At 36.6% G+C, this 27,509-nt stretch overlaps 1 pseudogene; it reads right to left on the minus strand.

Annotated features, from left to right (window-relative positions):
- Nucleotides 1–17,622: 17,622 nt before the first annotated feature.
- Nucleotides 17,623–17,714, minus strand: LOC123813579 (annotated as a pseudogene).
- Nucleotides 17,715–27,509: the final 9,795 nt, after the last annotated feature.

The following is a 27,509-nucleotide window of genomic DNA, read 5'->3' on the forward strand; positions in this document are numbered from 1 at the left end:
CTTCCACTGTGTTCTTCAGTTCAGAAATTGTATTCTTCATTGCCTCTTGACCTTTGTTGAGAGTTTCTATTGCCTTTTTCATGTTTATATAGTTTGCAGTGAGATTCATGTAGTTTCCCTCTAATTTCTGAAAGCTCATTGTGAGTTCATTGAACTTCCTGGTAATCATTGTTTTGAACTCACTATCTGATAGTTGAGTTTCCTCTATTTCATTTAGCATTTTTCCTGAGGCTTCCTCGTTTCCCTTCAATTGGGGGTTGTTTCTTTGTTTTCTCATTGTTCGTGGATTTCTTCTTTTTTTTCTTCTTGTTTGTTAATTTGATCTGTTCTGATTCCCTGTAATTATGGTGTGAACTTCTGTGGTAGAATATTTGTGAGATTCAGTGGTGCAATCTCCTTCGTGTATCCTGGTGTTCACAGCTTCCCCCTACTCTTTTTTGTGATCATTTGGAGGAGTAAGGCAAAATGGTTTAAAACAGCAAGACAGTATACTATGATATTTACTTTAGCAGCCAGTAGAGAAGAGATGGGTTATCCTTTGGCTCCTTACAGTGTTAACCGTGATCCTCCACCCCACTATCCACGTTTTAGAAAGGATGGAAAGAAGGTAAGACTCTTATTGGGGACAAGAGGATTGTTAGTTGGATCTAGAAAGCTGTGAGGCTGTGGGAGGTCAGGTTCTAAGGTAGGTTTGGACTAAAGATTAGTATATAGGAGTAGTGAGTAAAAGAATAGAGACAACCCCCATATTAGTATAGTTCAGAAAATTGCAAAGTGGGCTGAGATCAGGTAGGGGTATTGAGAAGCATTTACAATTGTATAGACTAGGTCTTACTAGCAGTAATAGTAAAGTGACAGTCTTGTGGCAGAATCGATGAGGTCTAGATAACAAGAATAAAGAGTATAGCACCTTGAGAGGTGTATTAATGGAACACAGATGAAGGATAGTAACTTATCAACACCTTGTGACTGAGATACCAGGGGGAACCTATGAAATGACAGTATAACCAGCCAAGCAAAGAAGATTATACAGAAAGAAAAAGAATACCAAAATATTATTAAAATAAAAAATGTCAGAAAAGTGAGAAAAAGATAACACAAACTTACAGTAACTTGCAAGATTAAAAAAATAAAGGAAAGAAAAGTAGAAGATGTAGTACAGGAGAGATAAATTTGGAGTGGAAAGAATAATGTTAGGATGAATGGAAAAGAAACATAAGGGATTGCGAGATAAAAATAATAAGAATTGAAAAATAAAATGTCACATAAAACACAAGATAAAATCAATCAACCAAAAACAGCCAGAGAAACTAAACAAAACAAACAAAAAAAAATAAATAAAAAACCTCTTGTTGGTTTCTAACTGGCCAGACCAGTTTTTCTGATCTTGCTGGCTTCAGCTGGCTGAGGGACCTTTGAAATGCTTCTCTCTCTCCCAGCCGGATCTCAGCAAGTCTGTCAGGTACTCCGAGTGCTCCCAAACACACTGGCTCTCTGGATCTCACTTCCAGGTTCTTCCGGACTCCGGGGTCCTGCAGGGTTCCAGCTCTATGATCTCAGGAGTCACCCGCAACGTTTTGGGATTCATTGCGCCCTTCCTGGAGATCGTAAAAGGGAGTGCCCCTCCCCCAAACTTTTGAGATACTGGGTCTAGGATCGCCTTAAGCACCACGCCTCGACCTTCCGGGTTCAAGGTGCGCGAGAGTCAGTCTTCCCGTTGGTGCGCGAGCCAAGCCATTTCCAGCTCCCTGTTCCCTGCCGAACTGAACTCCGACTGGGTGTTGGCACCTTTCTCGGCTCCCCCGGTTGGGCTGGCTGGAAATTTTTGAGCCACTACTGTAGGAAAGCACCAAGTGCCACGTCCCTCCCGGGATCGCAGCGCGCGATTCAGGCCTCCCTATGGGGTTCGAGCCAAGCGAGGCCTGGCTCTGTACTCTCCACCAGTCTGCACTTCCACCGGGCTAGGGGTGTGGGCGCTCTTCCAGGCTGCCCCTGGTCGTGTGGGCTAGAGGCCCTCACTTCTCCCAGGTCTCTGGGCAGGTGTTCATATTCCCTGGGTGATTTTTTTCCCAGTCCAACTAGCCAATCTGTTCCTTCTAGCAACATGTTCTCCCCTGGAGTTGCTCACCCCCCGGTATTCGGGGGAGGGAGTAGCGACTTCCCTCTCCCGGGAGCCCTGGGGCAGATCCCGGAGCATGGGGCAGGCCTGGGGTCTGCACACCCCTAGACCCCATGCTGATCCCTGGGCCCCTTTTGTCCTGTTGCAGTCTCCTTAATATCTGGTTTTCCAGTGAGTGCAATAATTTTTGATGTCCTGCTTTCAAAACTGATTCAGTAACCTAGCCCACTTGCTCTGTTTCTCCACTGATCCGTGAGTTTCCCACCTCTTCACAGAAGCCGAGAAAAATGCTGCCTAGAGTAAAGCCGCCATCTCCGTCTCCTTCTTCACTCTTTTGTGTTCAATCATTTCTTTCTTCCTTCTGATCCATTCCATTGACTTGAGTCCCAGTTTTCTTCCCATTACTATCAGTTCCCTGTGCATTTTCCTTTATTTCACTTAGCATAGCCTTTATTTTTTCATCTAATTTGCAACCAAATTCAACCAATTCTGTGAGCATCTTGATCACCAGTGCTTTGAATTGTGCATCTGATAGGTTGGCTATCTCTTCATTGCTTAGTTGTATTTTTTCTAGAGCTTTGATCTGTTCTTCCATTTGGGCCATTTTTTTTTAGTTCTGTTCTTGAACTTAGCAGGAACACTTGGAATTTCTCTCCAGTTAGTATGAACTTATCTATAGAGTTCTTGTAGATGTTTCTTATTAAATTGAAAGAGTCCCCCTCTATTTCTTTTGCTCAGTGTTTTTATCATGAATGGTTGTTGGGTTTTGTCAAATACTTTTTCTATTTCTTTTGATCTAATCATGTGATTTTTACTTATTTTGTTGATATAATAGATTACATTAATTGATTTTGAACTGGTTTGTATATCTGGGATAAATATCACTTGGTCATAGTATATAATACTTTTTTTACATTGTTGGACTCAATTTGCTTATACATTGTTGAGGACTTTTGCATCTATGTTATGAAAGATACTGATCTATAGTTTTATTTTCCTGTAAGATCTTTCTCTGTTTTAATAATAAGGTAATGTGGCCTCATGGAATTAGTTAGCAATTGGCTTGTTAACTTATTGGCTTGTATTTTCTAGAAGAGATTGTAGAGAATTAGCATAATTTTTTCCTTAGGCATTTGGTAGAATTCACCAGGGAACCCATCTGTGTTCAGTGTTTTCTTTTTTGCAAGGCTTTAATCTTAATTTCCTTAGGTTATATATAGGTCTATTCATATTGTTCATGTCATTTTGTTTGAGTTTCATGCTATACATCTACAATTACTCTAAAGACATTTTCTGTAAACACTATGCCACTTTACAGGTAGTGTGAATGTCTTATAATAACACCATATTCCAAATTTCTCCCTCCAAGCACTTTTAACATTGCTTTCATTAACTGCAGTTTTTCTTGCCTCACAAAATTTTCATCTCCCCTATTCTAAGTGATAGCCTTGCCTGGTAGAGTAATCTTGGTTGTAATCCTTGCTTTTCATCACTTCAAATAGTTTGTGCCAATCCCTTGTGACCTGCAAAATTTCCTGTTGGGAAATCAGGTAACATCAACAAATAGCCTAGGTAGGGGCATAAAGAGAAAAACATAGTATAATATTATGTAGAATGAAAAATTCCCTAAATACTTTCACATAATTCTTTCACTTTTTTATTATCCTGAGTTAAGAAACCAGAAGCAGAATTTAAGTAAATTTCTTTATAACATGATATCAATATCTTTCAATAAGTTGGGTAGCTATTACTACTTTTTTTTTACAAAGTGGAATATCATAGTAGTTAAACATTTATACAACTTACAAAGTGATCATGCCAATAAGTATAATACCCACCGGGCACTATAGATAGTTAAAATATTATTGACTATATTCCCTATATTATACTTTAGATATCTATGATTATATTGTAGCTGCCAATTTGTACTTCTTAATCCCTTCACTGTTTTCACCTAGATTCCTAACTCCCCTCTCATCTGGCAACCATCATTTCTTCTTTGTATCTATGAGCTTGTTTGTGTTCTATTTGCTCATTTATTCTGTTGTGGTTTTTTTTGTTTTTAGATTTCACAGATAACTGAAATCATACGGTATTGGGTTGGCCAAAATGTTTGTTTGTTTTTTTCCATAAAATAAAAGACACATTTTTCATTTTAACATGTAACTTCATTGATTTGGATATTCTGAGTATGTCAGCTGTCTCCCATGTGGTATACTCTTGTTGCTCTCAATTAATGTCTCAATTTGATCACTATCAACTTCAATTGGTCTACCTGACTATGGAGCATCATCCAGCAAAAAATCTTGAGGACAAAACTTCACAAACCACTTTTGACTCATTTTTTTAGTCACAGAACCTTCTCTATACACTGAACAAAAATTTTTATTGCATTTCAGCACATTTTTACCCTTCTTGAAATAATATAGTATAGTATGCTTAAAATGTTACTTATTTTCTTCTATCTTCAATATTAAAATGCCTACACAAAAATTCACCAACTTTGATAAGATTTTTTAAATGAACACAGATATGACAGCTGTCACAATAAAATCTAACAAACTTGTTTCAAAGGAACTTAAAGACAACTAAACATTACTAAAGCAATCTTATGGAAAAAAACAAATGAACTTTTTGGCCAACCCAATATTTGTCTGTCTCTATCTGACTTATTTCGCTTAGCATAATACCCTCTAGGTGCATCCTTTGTCACAAATAGTAAGATTTCATTTTTTGGAATGATGAGTTATAATCCATGTATATATGTATCATTTCTTTATCCAATTATCTATTGATAGACACTTAGATTGGTTTCATTTCTTGACTATTGTTTGTTTATTTTGTTCTTTTGATTTCACATATAAGTGAAATGATATGGTATCTGTCTTTGGCTTATTTCACTTAGCATAATAAAAATGGTGGTACATAAATACAATTAAATATTACTAGGTCATAAAAAGAATAAAATATTACCATTCACAATAACATGAATTGACCTGGAGGTTATTATTCTCTGCTATACTTATTTTTTAAAATTTGTATTTTTTCTGTTTTTTGTTCAGATTGAGTGTTTTCCACTACTTGTCTTCTAGTTCTCTGATTTAGTCCTTTGCTTCAGATAATCTACTATTTTTCTTCAAAGATTTTATTTATTTTATTTTTAGACAGAGGGAAGACGGAGAGAGAGAGAAACATCAATGTGTAGTTGCCTCTCATGTGCCCCCTGCTGTGGACCTGGCCCACAACCCAGGCATGTGCCCTGACTAGAATTGAACTGGTGGCCCTTTGGTTTGCAGGCCAGTGCTCAATATGCTGAGCTATACCATCCAGGGTCCCCCCAACCCCCACCAGATAATCTACAATTTATTCTCTCTGATACATTCCCCATTTCGGTTGTTGTATTCTCCATTTTTGACTTGTTCTTTTTTAGGTTTTCTTTCTTGCATCTTGCATTTTCTAGCTCTTTGTTGAAGTTCTCACTGAGTTCATCTATTTTTCTTCTAATTTTGCTGAACATTCTTATGACCAGTGTTTTGAACTTTGAATCTGGTAGACTGTTGTCTCCATTTAATTTAGTTTTTTTTATGGTTGTTTGTCTCATTCTTTCATTCAGGACATGTTCTTTTACATCCTCATTTTGGCTGACCCTTGGTGTTTGTTTCCTTGTAGATCTGCTATATCTCCCGGTCTCAGAAGAGTGGCCTTATTTAGTATCTTATAGACTGAGTGATGCATTCTCCCTAGGCACCTGAGCCAGGTGCTCCAGAGATGTTCCTTGTGTGGGTAGTATTTATACTGTTATTGTAGCTGAGCCCTCATTGTTGTTGGCACTTCCGTAGGTGCAATTAGCTCTCAGGCTGACTAGCTATTTGTAATTCTGTGACCACAGTGGACATGCTTCTGTATGGGGACTGACTCAAGGAAGATGGAGTTGCTTTAGGTGGGCTCTAGTACCTGCCAGTTCTATCCTTTGTGTGTGTCATTGTGACACTAGTTGGGTGGTGCTCTATGTGGGCTGAAGCACGCCACCAGGTTTGTTAGTTTTGAGGCCTCTTGGGAGGAGCTCTATTTCAGTCCAAGGTCAGCTGCTGGCTGTGTCCAGCCCAGAATCACTTAGCAGGAGCCATATACAGTGATCTGCAATTGGTAGCTGCCTGTACTGGACTTGGAAGCACCTAGGAGAGGTTATGCTGCAATCCAAAGCTGGGGTTCAGTAATGCCCAGCATAGGACTGCTTAGCAAGACGTACTTGCACACCTGAGTCTAATTGATGCTCGTATTGGCTTTGTGGATCTTTGAGAGATTTTAGGAAAGCCCTCAGCACAGGCTGAGGCTGGTCACTTGTAAGGAACAGCTTCTGAAAGAGTCTATGCTGGTGCATGAGTTGGTGAGGATGCTCATGTGTGGAAGGAGGAGGTGTGAGGTATTAACTAGGTTAATGGAGACTCAGATTTGGTGCCTGCCTATGCATGTAAGTTGAGCAGGGGCAGAGCTCCACAAAGAATCAATGGCACATGCCAACAGCTGTGTGCCAGAGAGACCGGCCCCTCAAGCCTGAAGCCAATCAACTCAGTTTCTTCCTATACGTCTTTGACTTTTTTCGAACTGCTGTCTCTTCACTGAAGCTTGGGGTGAGTGTTTGTGAGTGAGTGGGTTTGTGCTTAGGCCCTTTTAAAGGGCACCTGGATCTAAAGCAGCCTTCCATCTGACCCAGACATAATGCCCACTGATTTTCACAGCCAGATGCTGTGGTGACTCCTCTTTTGACATTGGTACTCTGGGCTTGTGAAACCATTGTGGGGGTGGGATAGCTCACTCTTCAAGGTGAACCTCCACAGCTGAGATATCCCTACCAATTTTTAACTGCCACAGATGGTGTGGGACTAACATATTTTGTGTCTCTGCTCCTCCTACCAGTATTAAAGTGGCCTCTTGTTAATATTCTTAGTTATGGGAGTTCTGTTCTGCTGGTATCCAGGTGGTTCTCAAGGGCTGTTATTATAATTTAGTTGTAATTTTGATGGGGTTGTGGGAGGAGGCGAGCATGGCATTTACTTATACTGCCATCTTGACCAGAATTCTCACATGCATATTTTATTTCACTGTTTGTATTTTTTAATTATATGTTTATCAGATAATTTTTCTCACAGGCAGTAATCATATCTTGTTTTGACACTGCATAGAGGCTTGCACAGAGTAGATGATTAATAAAAGTTTGTTAGGATCCATTAAAAGTAATCATCATGGAATAATATAGCCACAAATTCAGTCTAGTTTATTGAAATAAAAGACTTAAAAATAATCTTGACTTCTTTTTGAGTCTAATTACATTACCTAGTCACATAAGATGAGTCATATTCATGAGATGAGTGAGATATTTGTATGTTTTCAGGTTGAGAAATTAAGACAAACTTTATTTCTGTTTTTTTTTTGCTTTTTAAGGTATATTTTATTGATTATGCTATTACAGTTTTCCCAAATTTTCCCTGTTTATCCCTTCTCCAGACTGCACTCCCAACCCTCCAGCATTCCCCCTCCCTTAGTTCATATCCATGGGTTGTACATATAAGTTCTTTGAGTTCTCTGTTTCTTATACCATTTTTGACCTCTCTCCATGTATTTAATGCCTACCAATTGTGTTTCTTCTTCCCTGTACCTTTTCCCCCAATTCCTCCCTTCCCCCTCCCCACGGAAATTCTTCAATGTGATGTCCATTTCTCTGATTTTGTTCCTGTTCTAGTTGTTTACTTAGTTTTTGTTTTTGTTCTTTTTCTTTCTTTTTTTAGGTTCATTTGTTGATAGTTGTGAATTTGTCATCATTTTACCATTCATATTTTTGGTCTTCTTTTTCCTATATAAGTCCCTTTAACATTTCATATAATAACAGCTTGGTAATGATGAACTCCTTTAACTTGACTTTATCTGGGAAGCACTTTATCTGCCCTTCCATTCTAAATAAAAGCTTTGCTGGATAGAGTATTCTTAGATGTAGGTCCTTGCCTTTCATGACTTCAAATACTTCTTTCCAGCCCCTTCTTGACTACAAAATTTCTTTTGAGAAATCAGCTGATGGACTAATGGGCACTTCTTTGTAGGTAACTCTTTCCTTTCTTCTTGTTGCTCTTAACATTTTCTCTTTGTCTTTAATCTTGGATAACTTAATGATGATGTGCTTTGGTGTGTTCCTTTTTGGGTCCAACTTCTTTGAGACTCACTGGGCTTCCTGGACTTCCTGGAAGTCTATTTCCTTAGCCATATTGGGAAAGTTTTCCTTCGTTAGTTGTTCAAATAAGTTTTCAATTTCTTGCTGTTGTTCTTCTCCTTTTGGCACCCCTATAAATCAGATATTAGAACATTTCAAGTTGTCACAGAAGTTCAAAAGTCTCTCTTCATTTTTTTTCAACTCTTATTTCTTCATTGTGTTCTGGTTGGATGTTTATTGTTTCCTTTTGTTCCAAATTGTTGCTTTGAGTCCTGGTTTCCTTCCTGTCACTGTTGGTTCCCTGAATATTTTGCTTTAGTTCATTTTGGATATCTTTCATTTGTTCTTTCTTTTTTCAACCAAGCTCAATCAGTTCTGTGAGCATTTTGATTACCAGGGCTTTAAATTCTCCATCAGATAGGTTGGTTATTTCCTCATCACTTAGCTCTCTTTCTGAAGTTTTGCTCTGTTCTTTCATTTGGGCCATATTCCTTTGTTTGGGGTATCTGATAAATTGTAGGGGGGCAGGCCCAGGTATTCACCGGGGCAGGGCAACACTCGTTGCTGTGCTGTGGGGCTGCCTGTGGGGAGGGACCAGGGAGGAAACAAGGCCATTCCCCTGCTCTCTCTAGCATACTTTCCAACAGACTCTTGTGGGAGACTGGGAGTTTCTCCCACAGAGGTAACCACTGTCGTCCATAGCCAGTTCTGAGTCTCAGTTTCCCATTCAGTCAGCCCCACCCATGTGGTCCGCTGCCATGCTGCAGGTTCTTTCTGTCTGCCACCTTACCAGTCGGGTTGTTCAGTTTGTTTTTTAATTCCGTGGTTGTCAGAGTTCCATGCAGTTTGATTTTCTGGCACTTCTGGTTGTTTATTGATTTTAGATTGGTTATTATCCTCCTTTTGGTTGTGCAAGAAAGCAAAGGGTTTCTACCTGTGCCTCCATCTTGGCTGCAACTTAAACTTTGTTTTAAATGCATTTATATTCAGGGTTTAAAAATTTTTGGCACCTTAGTTTTTGTCCTGGACCTGAAAAACTTAGTGTCTTAAATTTCCAAAAGGCATGAAACTACAGAAGTTAGATTATTAAAATACTTCTCTACAAACTTTCAGAAATGATTAAAAACATATTTTAATATTCAATTCAACAAACACATTCGAACAGTTATTTTATATCAACCATAATATCCTGATGTTGAAAGGTATTTTTGTCTTTATGAAGTATATAAATCCATTGACAAATGTGAACTCAGAAAATGTCTTTAAAATAATGAAAAATGTTATGTAATCTGGTACCCAAAGGCACTAACCTACAGCATAGAATCCAGTACTCAATGCTGGAAATGCAAATGTTATAGAAGGTCAAAGACATGAGGGATTATCATGGGATCAAGAAAATAGGAAGAGTTTTTGGAGGTTAAAAGAAGAATAAAATGTGTTATTATAATATTGCTGAAGGAAAAAGACATGTTTTCAGCAAAACACCAGCAGTAGCAAGAGGAGCAGACAAAACATAGGATTAGAAAGGAGTGGGATATTTACAAAAATGATAAGGACATTGAAATTGTTAGACTAAAAGATTATATCAGAAGTTTATTGAGGGCACATTGGTAGAGAAACCATGAGGGAAGTTTGTAGAGATCTTTGGAAACTGGCTAAGGCTCTCAGTTGAAATCCTGGAGATGGCCATCCTTTGACCTCTGACTGCAAACACAGTTCATGGCTCAGCTCCCTAGGAGAACGAGAAAAGGAAAAGATGAGGCAGCAATCATGACCAGATCATTAGGCTTCTTAACAGGGAGGGAGGTAAACTGGATTTTACGTAAAGGAAATTAGGTTGTACTGAGGAGCATGGAATTGATACTAGATAGCAAATGATTAATAACCATCCACTAAAATAACATTCTGCCTATATATTTTTCAAATGTTAGCTTTCAAAAGTTACATATTTAAGCCCTGGCTGGTATGGCTCAGTGGACTGAGTGGTGTCTTGCAAACAAAGAAAGGGCTGACGGTTGGATTCCCAGTGAGGGCACATGCCTGGGTTGTGGTCCAGGTCCCCAGCAGGGGGTGTGAGAGAGGCAACCACACATTGATGTTTCTCTCCCTCTCTTTTTCCTTCCCTTGCCCCTATCTAAAAATAAATTAATAAAATCTTTTTTAAAAAGTTATATATTAATTGAGAACATGGATTAATTATTAAAAAGACAGAAATTTGAACTGTTAGCCTGCAACATGATGAAAATGCTCAAGATAATGAGGGATATTTGGAATAACCAAACCATTGGTGCTTATTAAAGTTGCCACATTGTTCACAATGAAAACAGTACCACAATTGGTCAATTAAAAGTGAGCTGCTGCGCTCCATCTGTCAGCACACTGGCAGGTCTTAGATGCTTTGCTAAACTATAGTTTGTATTCTTATGAGAAAGAAAATGGCCTCAAACATTGTGTTTTTTAAATAATAATTGATGACATGATCAAAATCAATTGTGCAAATATGTAGGAAGAACTACCTGACTCCTTTCAACTTAAAACCACAAAACACTCTGAACAAGCAAGAAATTAACACAAATAAACAAACAAACAAACAAGTGATAAATACTACTGGAAGCTTTCTCCAAATTATCTTTAACAATTATCTTGGAAATGGAAACATATAATTAGAAGAAATGGGGACAAAGGATAATTAAATTTTAGGTTGAAAAGATGAATGCAAAATACTCTTCTATCAATTAACACACTGAAATAATGGGTTCTATTTAGATGCAAGAATATATTTCACAATATGTTATAGTTACATTTGTGTCTATGCCTCTCATTGGAGGAGGTCATCCAGAGGAGGTGACCGGGGATTGGCCTGCAAGCCAGACCTGGGCAATCAGAGGTTCCTTCCTCCTTCCTCCCTTGCCCTTAGAATGTATGTCCCATCCACCATTCCCACAGCGGGAGCCATTTACCGTGCCTCAGCCTTGAATACTTCCCTGGAATATCCTTGATTTTCTCAGGGTGTCATTAGATAATAAAATTATGAATTTCCTAAAAACAATAGTATAGATATATGTTTTTAGACAAATTTTTAAAGAAATGTAGTAGAAACACTAAAACGATTTATTTCACAACAAACAAATAAAAGCTTGCATTGTTTAAAAAGGCTCTAGTCATAGTTTTCAAGCTTAATGTTACACTGTCCATTTTCTTTAATAAAAACATTTCTTCAAAATAAATGGTAAGCAAGATATATGAATTAACTCATTGTTTTCCTTAATAAAATGAACAATTAATTTAGTGGATTTTCTTTCATTTATGATCATTCTCAATCCACAACCACAAGGCACAATGTGAATATTTTTATTGTGCTTTAAAAAATTACACAACGAAATAAAGTTAGATACTTGGATGTATTGATATGGTCTTCAAGACCGAATTATCTGGAACTCTTTATGTGTGATGAGAGTTAAAGTACCGATGATCGAGTAAAAAATCATCAATCTACCTTCATCACTGAAAATGTCCCTGAGAGAGAAAACCAACCTGACCAATGAATCAGAGACATTTTATATTTATTATATTGTACAAGAAATAGTGTGTCAAACCATCCCATTAGCATCATTTGGGATATCTCTTCTTTGGTAAGTGCTCTCACAAAGTTGAAAAATTATAATATTTCACTTTATCCACTATTAATTAGATTCTGGTTTCACAAATAATTGTTACACTAAGTCAGAGAGGCTGGTCTTACTAGGCCACATCGGCATCCTTCAATTACATCATTGTTTTTTTGTTTCTCTAGAATGAATATAATGAAAGTCACAGCATTAAAATCAATGCTAAATCAGAAGGGTAGAATATGTTGTTTTTGCAAGTAAATAAAACATTTTATGTTGATGCAAACACATGTAACTCAGTTGTTCTCTGGACTCAATAGCTCTTCCAGTTATGGTGAAGTTGCATCTCTGTGAATGCCCAGTGTGTGATGATGGAAGGTCCCTTATATTAAGCAATTTCAGAGTGTCTTCAGTGCTTCTGAGGGTTCCTCAGAGAATGTCACATGTGCTCAGGAACATGTCCTATATGCCTTCTCCTCTGAACTCTGCTGTAAGCCCACATGCCTCTAATAGTGAGACTGCCAGCTTGTAGACAGCATTGTCATCTTCTGTGAACACTGAGAGGAAGGAACTGTGTCCTCCTTTATCATTCCAAATCAAGCACACAAATGGTTTTCTTATTTTTTCATGGTCCAACTAACAGTGGATCAACATTCAGCAATATTTTACTAAGGCTTTGGGGATCATCAATAAAGGAAGAGAAAGAAAGCACTCAAACAAACTCCCCATTGTTACATGGGGCTATGCTCAAAGGTTATAATCTCATTTTCAGCATCACCTCTAGGATAATGCTCTGCTAGGTCTCCCCTGCTCCTGTGTACAAAGGACCAACTATTCTACAACTGAGGATGTGACAAAGATATTTGGTCTTTTGTTTCCAGACTCAAGGGACACAAGACACAGAGAGAACCAAGTATCTTTCTTTGTGGACTTCCTAAAGTCCAACACCCCAATTTTAACTTTTCTTGAAATTACCCAGTGTCTTAGAATATCTGACAGAGTCACACTCATTACCATGAAGGGAAATGCTACTGTCCTGAGTTGGGTTGAGGTTTTATGTTTCTTACATAATATATTACCCAAAGGTAAGAGAGTGTTCTTAATGTGTCAATGGCTCAACGCTGTCAAGCCCCTGAGTTCTGTGATGTTTTTAGCTGCTTTCTCATAATGGCTAATGGTTTTCTCAGATACAGGAACACCCCTACATTTAGAGTAGGAAGAGGTTGGGAATGGGGACCTCTGTTGTTTTTTTTTCCTAGTAGAAAGGCAAATACATCCCAGAGCACCTACCCATCACCCTTTTGCTTATATCTTATTGCCCCAAACAGTGCCATATGGCCACTCCTAGCTGGAAAAAATGGGAAATCACAATATAGAGAAAAGAGTGCCGGGAATGAGTGTTGAGTTAGACAACAGCGTATGCAAAAAATAGCAATGTGCATAGAATAGGGCAGCCCATCCAGTACCATGGAAGTCTGCCAAATCCAGTAGTCCAGTCTCACTTGCCATCCTTCTGCTCAGATGAGATTAGAATCATGCATAACATTCTTTCTACAATCTTTATATTCTTATCTCATAATCTAAGCAACTGCTTTAAAACACACACACAACCGTATGCAACTAGAATTATAATTTTCAGACAAAGTAAAGTTTAAATATCTAATTTTTAAAGCACATTTTTTAAAATAAGGAACATAATCTGCAGCGACATACATTTGACTACAAAGATATAATTGTTTCTTCTTTTGTCTTGCCAAGAATAGGTTAGCTTTGTAGTACCACAATATCAGAAATACTGCATTTTGAAAGAATGTTTGTAGCTTTATTTAACTAAAAGCTACATTAAGATGATTTCAACAACATGGGAGAACAGCCTTCTGGAGTTGACTTCATTCTCTACCTTGTTTAGCACAAACTTTTAATACGAGCTAGCACGCTTGTTTATTATTTATTTTGTTTCTGTACATCAAGGTTTTAATGACCAATACTAAATTTCAGGGAGGAAACCAAGTTGTATCATGAAATAAAATTTATATTTAGATGCCTTTTAAAGTTAAAACAGAAGACAAAAAAATATGTGGTCTTGCAACATGTTCTTTTAATCCCAGCTTCCCAAACCACACACTTAGATTAGAATATGTAGTTCTATCTTCATCTGAAGAACAGATGGGAAGGAAAAGCATATGTCTCATAAAATAAATAGAGGAAAAAGTGTAAATTTGAAGATAAAAATGAGAATGTATTAAAGAGGAGGAGAGGAGACAGAGGTAGGGCTGGGTTGGTTGAAGTCATATAAGTTCCTTTCTTCTGGAGGAGTGGGATATATAATCCCCCAGGATTGTAAAAAGATAGTGGACAAGTAGCCCTCAAACATTCAGCCTTGACCAGGGTCTATGATGATGCCAACTTGAAGGTTTGAAAAGATGGTATGCTGAATAGCAATAAGTGAATGATAATTGCTGAACAAAGCACAGGGCTTCTGTTTAGTCATATTATGAATGTCATAAGAAAATTTGAAAGTACAGATAATAATTGGTGCATAACTAAAGTAGAGTATCAGAAAGTAAAAGCATAGGAAGCAGCATCTCTCACACCCAAGAAGTTTTTGTGTGGTTTGATGTGGTTAATACAGCAAGAAGGCCATATAAAAGAGATGAGGCTGGAACAAGTAGGATTAAGCCAGGATGGAACTGTGATGCTAATAAAGGCTCATTGTGATGGTGTTGCCTAGCAACATCATTACTTCCATTTGTTTGTTCATCTCGACTCTGGTTAGAAGGAAACAACTAATGGACACCCACACAACGACTACTTTTATGGCAGTGCATGTTTATGAGAGAGCCTGTTGAACACATTCTGTTGTACAAAAGAAGACTAAGAGGGGGAATGATCTTTGCAGCTTCAGTAATGAGGGGAGTTTTTGAATACCAAAAGTTACTTAAACTGGTCTTAAAACATCAGAAGATTTGGGGGAAATGACATTCAATGTAGAAAAAAGTGTGATGCTGTGGGGCTATAAACCTGCACTCCAGCTGAGGTGGAGAGTCTGCTGAGGGTCTGTGGGAAATGAGGTCAGAAAGGTTGAACAGCAGCCAGTCACACAGTGTTCATTTGGGTCGTCTGCAAGGGCGGTGGAGCCAGAGGCCACGACAAATTGTCAAAGCCTACAGCAAACACTGGTCAGAAAAGCTTGAGCTTTCTGGTATACATTTTATTTTGTTGTATATTTACTATATATTTTATTTATTTGACTGTTATAATATTATTTTAACTTATTAATATGATACTATTGGTGTGGAATCTAGTAGAAACATAAAATAATTATTTCCTCAAATAATTTATATTGCCTTTTTTCTTTTTTTTAAGATTTTATTTATTTATTTTTAGAGAGGGAAGGGAGGGAGAAAGAGAGAGAGCGAAACATCAATGTGCAGTTGCTGGGGGGCTTATGACCTGCAACCCAGGCATGTGCCCTGATTGGGAATTGAACCTGTGATGCTTTGGTTCGAAGTCCATGCTCAATCCACTGAGCTATGCCAGCCAGGGCTTTATATTGCCTTTTTTAATCACATATAAGTTATACATTAATAAATATTTCTGTAGGAAAACAAAACAAAGTAAATAGACGTAATAATCAAACATTTTTTAGAAGAAAGCTTTTTAGAACATTAGGGAAAGAAAAAGAAAACAATTCTGGGTCTGGATGTAAAAGCCTGAACATGTTTCTAAAACAAATGCATAAAAGGAGTATCTACTTTGAAACATATCTGTAAATTTTAAGTGTAAAAAACCAGAAATGAATTCTGAAAGCATCCAAGCAGGGAAAATAAATTATCCATCAAAGAACTAAAATCACATTAGTAAAGACTTCTATAAAACAATAAATTTCTTAAGACAGAGAAACAATGTCTACAGGGCTTTAATGGGGAAAATATTGTAACTCAATAATTCTGTAGCTATGCAAATTATCTTTTCTTAAACATTGAAAGTTAGGAATTTGTAGAAAAAGAATGGTAGTGAATGTGGACATTCATTAAACATGAAAAAATAAATTGCTGAAAGTTTATACTACAAGTGACAAACTGCTGATATTGACAAATCCAGATGTGAACATTCATTTATTCATTCAAGGGAAATATATCAGTCATCTACTATATGGTGAATTCTCTAAATCAAGCATTTAATTACTAACAATTATTAATCCAGGAACAGAGTAAAATGGAGGCCCAGATTACAAATTTCTAATGTTTAAAATTCATAAATTAAATTACTTTGAAAAATATGCTGTCATAATGAGTCAAACTTCTGTACTCAGTTATGTTTTAAATGGCTAAAACTCAGCAAAGTCTGAAATGATTGAATTTGATTTCTATTACATATATTTTATTGTTGTGTGGTAGAACAAGTGATCTCTGATTTATAGAGACACAATTCACAAATTATCATATATTTATTCTCTGAAATTCATTTTCTTGTTGATACTATAACAAAATCAATAATTATTACCAACTTCCACATAATTTGTGTTCTATTGATAATATGCCATATTAACCTTTTTTGCCTTATTGTAGTTTTTTGATGATGTTTTAAATTAATTTTAATTATTTATTAATTAATTTTTATTTTAGAGAAAACAGAAAAGAAGGAGAGAGGGAGAGAAACATGGATGTGTGAGGGAAACATCAATCAGTCACCTCTTGCACACTCTCAGCTGGGAACCTGGCTTGCAACCCAGGCATGTGTCCTGAGTGGGAATTGAACTGGGACCTTCAGTCCACATGCCAGCACTCAATTCACTGAGCCATATGAGCCAGAGCTAAATTAATTTTAATTTAGAAAAACTTTTGACTATTGAAGTAGAGGCAACCAAAATTATGACTAAAATTCTCAAAGAAAAGTTGGAAATAAACCATGAATTTTACATACTGCTTTTAAACATTGAAATAAGGTTGTATAAAACAAATTATTTTATTAAAGCATATGTTACAGAAATGTTTAACTTCATACATAAACTATTATATAACAATTATCTATAACAATTTTACTGCCTCATAAAGCAACATCTAGATCTAAAAGCAATTTAAATGATAGGTATTATATTTTATACATGTTGTATTTGGAACAACTTACATTTTATTTTAAGAGTAATGGGAATTGTTTAATATCATAAAATATTCTAAGCCCAACGTGCAGCTATCGAGAGCATCACATTAATTCCTGAGCACCTCTAGAATTGTAATTTATAAGAGAAAAAAGCAATAGTCAACACTACCATAAAATGAAACCATATTTTATGCAAAAATGTATTGCATTGATGTAATCAGAGAGGATGAATTTATGAGTTAAACTGATTAATTATGAGTTCATTGTTTTCTACTTATGGATATTCATCATTTAGATTTTTCCCACATTCCAAAGCAAAATTTATCACTGATAAAGAAGCAGCACAACTCCCATTTCTTCACACAGTACAGGGATATGCTTGCCTATCTCTCAAGTACACAGGGTAAGAGATAAGGAGAGATTTCTGGGTCTCAGACTGCATTAGTCACAACATTGTAAATTGAGAGTTATGGATTGCACAGTATTAATGTTGAGTGCTGGATCCCATGTATCCAGGTATGTAAAGGGTCTGAGATTTTACCCTACTTGTAGTGAATAACTTAATCTTCCAGTTACACAGATGCTTGCAGAAGAGGTGAGATTCCCAGGTCAGAGACAGAGGATTTTAAACTAGTAAGAACAGGTACTACACTTGATCTTAGACAAAGGGCCGAGAAGTGATGAGAGAGACAGCATTTTATTACTTATGGAATAGAAAGCACAATGAGCTCCACATTTCCTCAGCCCATGGGGTTGATGAGAAACAGCTCAGAGGGGTGCTGTGCACACAATAGGTCCCAGGTGAAGAACTGCAAGTTTAGGAAACCCCCATTCTTTTAAGGAGGATGGTACCAAACCTGCCCAACATTTGCCCAGAAGGGAACCATTACCTGTAGTATCCAGATCAGGAAACACTGATAACTGGAGGAAGACACTGTTTCTATCTTCCAAAGCTACTCGCTATAAATACATCCTTGAAAAGATAGTAAAGAACAGAAGCATGCATCAATGTAAGAGACAATTGCAAATTAACTTTCTATAGGTGTCCATGTGTTTTTGAATAAATTGTTTTATGCGTGTCTGTAAGGACACCCAGGACTTTATAAAGTACTAGGCACAAAGCAGAGACCTCTCTTGTCTAGGCTGATGGACGATACTGACAGCAGTGAATAAAATATTTTATTCACAGAGCTTATATTCTAGTTGTAGTGACTAGTGTTAAAAATAATCAAATATATTATAGAAAGTTGGGTTAAAAATGTAAAGCAAGTAGGAAAATCAAGAGTGGGCATAAACTGGCTAAAGAGAGTAAATGGCTACTTTAAAAAGGATGAGTAGGAAAATTCTCATGGAGACCTAAATAAATGTTAGAGGGGCTTGGTAAAAATGTGAAATAAAATTGTCCCATGAAGAAGAAGAAAATGTATGTATATAAATTCTGAAGACAAATGCTTGCTTGTCATGCCTAAGAAATAGTAAAAGACCCAATTTGTCTGAGACAAATGGAGTAAGGGAAAGAGAAAGAGGAAAAGAAAGGAAGGAAGGGAGACATTCTAAGGCAGCTTATGTAGGGTCTTACATACTATGAAAAATTTCATTGATTTTAGTCTGAGTGAAATAAGAAAACCTTGGAGAATTCAAGTGACATGATGATGCATGATTCTAAATGCCTAGTCTCACTGCTTTGCGCAGCCTAGGTGGTAGGAGGACAAAGGTGGGAAAGGTAGATTAGTTTAGTTAGGTAGGCTACAATAGTCAAAGATTTATCTGACAGTAGTAAGGGTAAGGATTCTAGATACATTTTGAAAGTAGAGCTATCAGCACTTATTAATGGCTTGAATGTGGAATATGAACAAGAAAGAGAGAGTCAAATATGACTCCAAGGATTTTGACTGTAGCAAGTAAAAGAATGGGTGAGGGAGTCTGGGATGAAATACTTTTTGAAGAAAAAATCAGAGTTTTGATTTTCTGATGTGTCAAGTTTCAACTATTTTTTTAATATGAGGAAGAACTTTGCTAAAGAGCTGTTGATCAAAACAACAATAAAACACTCCCATCTCTTGCAAATGTGGTAGGTGAGAATAATTATAAATTGTAATTTGAAAAGCAAATATATTTTTGTCTGAGTTTACTGTTTAAGTGCATCTTAATAATCATACAGTGTTAAACAAACAGTAATCTCAGGGTTAAAGTTTATACTCCCAGAATATTTATGGAATAAGTATTTGAAAAAAGTACATATTGAGGGTATTTTAATATCCTGTGTTTGTTTTGAGGGTTGGAAAATGCATAAATTAATTGTACATTTTTATTATGAGTTCTAGGAAGCCTCAGAACCCAGGACTTTGAGAGACAAGTAAGGAAGCCATTGTGATATTAGGTTATTTTGAAAAAGACCTGCCCTGGCTGGCGTAGCTCAGTGGATTGAGTGCAGGCTGCAAACCAAAGTATCGCAGGTTTGATTCCCAGTCAGGATACATGCCTGGGTTGTAGGGCACGGCCCCCAGCAACCACACATTGATGTTTCTCTCTATCTCCCTCCCTTCCCTCTTTAAAAATAAGTAAATAAAATCTAAAAAAAAAAGACCTAATTCCTTTACATGGACAACAATATAGAGGGAAACAACAATAGAGGGAAAGGAGGGTGGGGAGAGGTGGAAGTTGGAAAACAGACTTTAGGTGAGCACACAATGCAGTATGCAGATGATATTTTTTAAATTTATATTACTTTTTTATTGTATTTTTCTGTTACCATTTAGCCCCCAGTCTTCTTCCACACACCCACTCCTCTCTGCACTGCAATCACTACACTGTTGTCCAGGTCCATGATATTTTTCTTTCTTTTTTCTTCTTTGATCAATCCCTCTACCCTTCTAATACCCCCAGAGCTGTCAGCCTGCTCTTCATCTGAGCCTGTCTCTATTTTGCTTGTCAGTTTAGTTTGCTCATTAGATTTCACATATGAGTGAAATCAAATGGTAATTGTCTTTCTCCGACTAGTTAATTTCACTCAGCATAATGTTTTCCAGGACCAACTATGCTGTGTCAAAAAAAAATTAAAAATCTTTTTTTACAGCCTAGTAGTATTTCATTATGTAAATGTATCACAGCTGTTTTATGCTCTCACCTACTGCTGGAAACCTTGGGCTGTTTCCAAATCTTGGCTATTGTAAATAATGCTTCAATGAATATAAGAGTGCATATATTCTTTTGCATTAGTGTTTTGTGTTTCCTTGGATAAATTCCCAAAAGTAGAATCCCTAGGTCTTAACACAGTTCTGTTTTTAATTTTTTGGAGAACTCCATTCTGCTTTCCAGAGTAGTTTCATCAATCTGCATTCCCACCAACAGTGCATGAACATTCTTTTTCCACATTATTGTCAAAACTTGTTGATTTATTGATAGCCATTCTGACAGGTGTGAGGTGATATCTCATTGTGGTTTTAATGTGCATTTCTCTGATTATTAGTGATGTTGAGCATGTTTTCATACATTAATTGCCCATCTGTATGTCCTCTTTGGAGAAGTGTCTATTCAGGTCCCTTGCCCATTTTTTAGTTGCATTGTATTTTGAGGGAGGTTTGAGTTTTATAAATTATTTATTAATCTTGGATATTAACCCCTTATCAGATGTTCAGTGTGTTGTCTTTTCAATTTGTTGATGATTCCTCTGCTGTGAAAAAACTTTTTAGTTTGACATAGTCCAATTTGTGTATTTTTTCTTTTATTTCCCTTGCCAGAGGAGATATCTCAAAAAAAAAGTTGCTATGAGAAATGTCCAAGATATTACTGCATATGTTTTCTTCTAGAATTTTTATGGTGTTGAGTCTGAGGTTTAAGTCTTTAATTCATTTTGAGCTTATTCTTGTGTGTGGCATGAGAATGTGGTCTAGTTTCATTTTCTCACATGTATCTGTCCAATTTTCCCAACAATATTCATTGAATGAACTATCATTAACCCATTGTATGTGTTTGTCTCTTTTGTCAAATATGAATTGACTATAAAGGTGTCGGTTCATTTCTGGGCTCTCAATTCTGTTACATTGATCTATATGATCTATATGTTTATTTTATGCAATTACCAGGATGTTTTGATTACTATGGCCTTGTAGTATAGTTTGATAGTAGGTAGTGTGATTCCTCCAACATTACTCTTCTTTTTCAAGATTGCAGCTGCTATTCAGGGTCTTTTGTGATTTCATATAAAATTTTGTAGTATTTGTTCTAGTTCCGTGAAAAGTACAATGGTATCTTAATAGGAATTGGGTTGAAAATGTAGATTACTTGTGTAGTATGGACATTATAATGATGTTAATTTTTCCTATCCATGAACTGGGTATGTGCTTCCACTTATTTGTATTTTCTTCAATTTCTTTCTTCAGTGTCTTATTACTTCTGAGTATAGGTCTTTTACATTTTTTGATAAATTTATTCCTAGGTATTTTATTCTTTTTGAAGCAATTGTGAATGGAATTATTTTCTTAATTTCCCTCTGACAGTTCATTATTGGCATATAAAAATGTAACTGATTCTGAATATTGATTCTGTATCTTGCTACTTTGCTGAGTTCATTTATCAGTTCTAGTAGTTTTTGGTAGAATCTTTAGGTTTCTCTAAATATAGTATCATGTCATCTACAAATAAAAACAGTTTTACTTCTTTGTTTCCAATTTGGATGTCTTTTATTTCTTCTTCTTGTCTGACTGCTATGGCTAGGACTTCCAGTATTGTGTTGAATAAAGAGGTGAAGGCAAAAGTTCCTGCCTTGTTCCCAATCTTAATTGGAATGCTTAGCATTTCAACCATTGAGTATGATGTTTGCTGTGAGTTTTTCACATATGGCATTTATTTCATTGAGGTATGTTTCCTATTCCCACTTTGCTGACAGCTTTTATCAATGGGCGCTGAATTTTAGCAAATGCTTTTTCTGCATCTTAAAGTCTAACTTTGACGCAGTGATTGGTCCCAACCTAGTCTTGTTCATTAGAAAAATGTTCCAAGTAAATGACATCTGAACTAAATGTCATGTAGTGCAGAAGATAACCTGATAAAGAGAGACATAAAACAGTTCAGGCAGGTATATGATCAGGGCTAGAAAGTCCTTCTAAGTATTTTATGAATTCCTCCTCATAATTTAAGTCTAGATTTAAATCTGGAAGATCTTCCTGACACCTGACAACTGTGTCCAAATGTCTCCCCTAATTCCACTATAGTTTTTTTTGTTTTTATCATCACATTATTCTGTTATTTATTTCAGAGCACTTATATGTAACTAACTTCTTTGTTTTTAATTTATCTTCCTTTTACCCAACTGGAATGCCAATTAGTACCTGACTTTTTATCACCATTGCATTTTCATTGCTTAAAAATAGATCAGATATGGATGTGGTATGCTTTAAATATTTATTTATTTACTTTTAAAGATTTTTTAAAATTTATTTTTTTAGACAGAAAGGAAGGGAGGGAGAAAGAGAGGGAGAGAAACATCAATGTGTGGTTGCCTCTCACATGCCCCCTACTGAAGACCTGGCCCACATCCCAGGCATGAGCCCTGACTGGGAATCAAACCGGTGACCCTTTGATTTGCAGGTGGGTGCTCAATCTGCTGAACCACACAAGCCAAGACTGATGTTTCTTTTTTTAATCGTCAGAAAGATTAACTTCCAAAATCTAATTAAACTTAGAAATTAACATTTGAAGAGATAAAAGATAAACCACGATAAGAATAATACCATGTTGTAAAGACAGTATTTTCATAAGCAGTGTTGGCAAAACTGCACAGATGCATGCAAAAAAATAAGATTATACTAGTTTTTACACTATATACCAAAATAAGCTCAAAACTACTTAAACACTTAAATGTGAGACCTGAAACCATAAAATTACAAAAAGAAAACATAAAAAATAAACTCTTTGACATTGGTTTAGCAATTTTTAGATATGTCTTCTAGAGCAAAACAACAAAAGCAAAAATAAAAAATGGGACTACATCAAACTAAAACACTTCTGCATCATAAATGAAACACCAACAAAACAAAAACACAACCTAATAAATGCAGTAAGATATTTGCAAATGATGTATCCAACAAGAGATTAATATTCAAAATATGTAAAGAACTCATACAACTTAACATAAAGAAATCTAATTAAAATAGATTTTTAAAATTCAGAGTACGTGAATAGATATTTCTTCAAATAAGACATACAGATGACAAATAGACACATAAAAAGATGCCCAACAACACCAATGATTCAGGAAATGAAAATCAAAACTACAAGATACCACCACACACCTGTCCAAATGGTTAATATCAATAAACCAATGAATGACATGTGCTGTCAAAGATATAGAGAAAAAGGAACCTTCACGCACTGTTGGTGGAATTGCTGATTGGTGCAGTTACTATGGAAAACAGTATGGAGGTTCCTCAAAAAACTCAAAATAGATCTACCATATGACCCAACAAGCAATTCCACTAGAGTATTTATCTGAAGAAATTCAAAACACTAATTCAAAAATATAGATGCACCCTTCTATTCATTGCATTATTTGTAATAGCCAAGATATGGATGCAAATTAAATATCCATTAGTAGATAAATGCATTCAATAGTGAGACATATATACAATAGAATATTAATCAGAATGGAATCATGTCATTTGTGACAACTTGAATAGACCTAGAGGGTATTATGCCAAGTAAAATAAACCAGACAGAGAAAGACAGATACCATATGATTTCACTTATTTAAAAAACACACACACACACATAATAAATGAACAAACAAAGCAGAAACAAAGTCATAGATACAAAGAAAAATTGAATGGTTGCCAGATAGGAGGTAAACTGAGGGGATGGGTGAAAAAGATAAAAGAGATTAAGAAGTACAAAATGCCGTTTATAAAAATAGTCTCATGGATGTAAGTACAGCATAATGAATATAATCAATAATATTGTAATAAGTATGTGCTGTGTTAGCTGGGTGCTAGAATTATTGGGGTGATCTATTTGTAAGGTATATAAACGTGTAATCATTGCATTACACCTGAAACTAGTATGATATTGTATGCCAACTGTAACTGAAAACTAAATTTTAAAATTTTAAAAAGAATGTAGCTAGATTAGTGCCTATCAATTACAAATAAAAGCAAGAGAAGGACACATTCCATTGAAAGAAACTCTTAGATTAAAAAGACTAACATTTGGTTTATAGTGTAATCACTATGGTTTACAATTCACCATAATTTGAACTCTATCTGCAATTTACAACTATTCATCTATAAATCTGTTGTTTTATCTATTTCATTCCATTTATACCTCTTGAAAATCTTTCATTTTGAAATTTAAATAATCTAAGGTCCACCATGAAAAACACTTACTCCTCAATGTCTTTCTTTAACAATCCCTGAGACAAAGGAGTACTTTTCAGTTGTTCAATAGTGAAGATAAAACATAGCAACACAGATAACACTTAATGCATGTAATATTTTATCTCTCAACATTGGTCTATTTTATGTTTTCATATTTTTACCATTGCAATACCTTTTCAGTATATAAATATTTATTAAACATTAATCATACTGGATTAGCAGACGACCGATGTATAATTCCAATATTCTCCAGAGATTTTCCAGCTAAAATAAGCCAAAATAAATGTCATGCTTCTAATAACACGAGTGTCCAAGCACTGTGTAATTTCTGTGATGTAGATAAGGAAATTCTCTAGAGGGAATGCATATTTTGGTTGAAATAATAAACCACAAAATCTGGGGGAAAGATCACTGAGGACTCTTTGTCCAATAATCTGTTTTTATAGATGCGGAAAGCGAGGCCACAAAGGCGATGAACAGGCTAAGATGCCAGTGATCCTGACCTCTAGTTCAGTGGTTTTCCCATCCTACCTTGTCAAACTTTGTATATACATTACATACAAGGCCATTTTATACTTTGACTTGGTTCAAATTTTTTTTTTTTGAGATTCTGATTATGCTCTTTACATTAAATGGCTTAGGTAAGTTTTGTAGCTACAAAACTTTCTGATTTTGGTACTATCATGATATACTAAGTTTATTAGGAGAATTATGACAATGAACAAAAGGACAGTTCAACAATCCATCAAATGTTAATAATTTTAATTTTATTCATATTTTAAACTGTCCTATTATGCTTAATTATAAAAAGATTTTTAAAAGAGCTACATTACTTGAAAATCCAAAATACCCTATCATCAATTTTGTCAAAAATACTAGCTATTTGTCAGCACCTCATTAACATTTTATGAAAAATAGAACAAGCACCATTTGATTTAAAATAAAATATATTTTAAAATCAGATATATATTTTGGCATTTTTAAAACAACAAATATTGGTACTACTTGAAATCTTGCTATGATCTTTAAATATTAGTACATCTTAAGTGAAGTAATGCTCTTTAGCCCATTAACTCTTCTGCTGTGTCTTGGAAATAAGTGACTGATTTTGTAACGGGAGGTATCTGGCCAGAATGCTGGTCAAAGGGGAGGGACCTCTGAGAGGTTTGGGAAGTGCTGAAGGTGGCAGGATTGAAATAGCAAGCAAACCAAGTGGCAGACTTCTGTACCCCCGAGGGAGGGTAAACAAACCGGAGCATGACACCTTGCCCTGGACAGAGACACTAGGCCTCGGTTGTGACGGATCATGGCTGGCAGGATCCGTGTATGTTGTGGCTGCTCGTGAACAAATACACATGGACAACAGAAGTCCTGTGGAGAAAAAGGAACCGCATGGCCACTCTCTGAGAGGAAAAGGGTGAGAGGGCCAGAGAGCCCAGTGTCTGCCTGGCCAGGCTTTTATTCCTTCTCTGGGTACATTACATGGAGGGTAGTCCTCATTTACTATGCACAGGTTTACTGCAGGGGATTACCTTTTACAGACAACAAAGGAAAGGATATTGCTAATTACTTCAAAGAGAAGGATGTTGCAGAGGAGGGGAAAAGTGGTTGAACCTGTCACACTCCATACTTGGGAGGTTTAGCTCAGGTTTTAGGAAGTTGCAGTAAACTTTGCTGCCTCAGTTCAGTGTGGGGGAGTTTTAGCAAAAGCAAGTCTCATAGTAGTCTAGGTACAATGCAGGCCTGATTCCCCATGGGAAAACCTCTCCATGGGTGTGTTCCTGCATGCTACACATACCCCACTGGTTTTCCACGTGGAGGCTGAGCTACAATTCCACGCCATGGGAAGCAGTTCCCGACACTAGGTGTGTGGCTACTCACTTATGGGTCATGGTGACAGGAGGAGGAACAAAGAGATGTGGTGCAGACTGACAAGCATGGTAGACACAGCTAGACTGGCTGGGAATTTGGTTGCTTCCACCTCATGTGGGATTTTGGAGTGGACAATTTAAATGGAGGGCATGCAGAAATTTAGCCCTTTTTGTGTTCCCCTTGCTTACCTAGTCAGAGGGTCCAGAGTGTTCATGTGGCTTGCAGGCATCTGCCGGCTTGCAGTTCTTGCCTTGTCCTTGCTTGGCTCACCTGGTTGGGAGCCTGTGCTCAGGACACATGCCTCACCGGCGGTGCCCTATGGGATACTGTGGCTCCATGCTGCATGGCATGGGGCCCAGACCACTCCCTTTCTTGGCTGAGAGTAGCACACAGATGCATGGGCTGTGGGCATTTACCAGCTCCAGGGTTTCAAGTAGCCTTGGTTGCCATGGCCCCACAAATGGGAGCCCCTTGCACAACTGGCTGCAGTAATCTGGCAGCATGCCCTGGCCCCAGGAAAAGGAGGAAGTTACAACGAGGCAATGGTGACACCATCCCCAAGAGTACACACTCCAGGGAAAGAGGACCTGATGACAGAGACCCATACACATAACAACCTGGGCCCCAGGAAGACAGATAAAAATAGAGTGAGTGGGGTGTCTGAACACTACTTCAATACAGAGGGTGGCTGGGTTCTCTCTGTGTTTTGCAGAAGAAATTAGCTTGAAGCAAGGGTGCCCCAAATTGTGCAACCTTTTCATAAAAACCTTTTTCCTTCCCCAACAATTTTTGTGTTATGCTTGTGTTGGGCAACAGGTGACCAAATCCCACTCTGCTTGGTAACAGTTTTATAGTAAAGACTTAAATTAATACAACTCAGTACTAGATCTGCTGGGCAACCATAGCGTGCAATCAGTTTGTTTAATGTCACATACAAATGTCTCTGTACTTGTTCACTTTTTAAGACTTGTTTCAGTCTCTATTCTGAGACAGAACTTAGAGAGCTAGAATTAATGTATAAGAAAAATAAATATGCTAAAAATAATTTCTATATGGAAATCTTTGTTAAGTAGCGGTATTCAAATTAATGAAACAAAGGAAGTGAGATGAAAAGAAAACATATTCTTTCTATCTGAGGATAACAATGCCCACCATAATTCATAGTAAAATAGAACATGACCACCAAAAGTACTTGTTTCTCTAACAAAAATGTTAGCAATTTTCTACTTTGTTTA

This window comes from Phyllostomus hastatus, unplaced genomic scaffold (assembly GCF_019186645.2).
Source record: "Phyllostomus hastatus isolate PE091 unplaced genomic scaffold, TTU_PhHast_1.1 phas_contig_152, whole genome shotgun sequence".
NCBI classification, from domain to species: domain Eukaryota; kingdom Metazoa; phylum Chordata; class Mammalia; order Chiroptera; family Phyllostomidae; genus Phyllostomus; species Phyllostomus hastatus.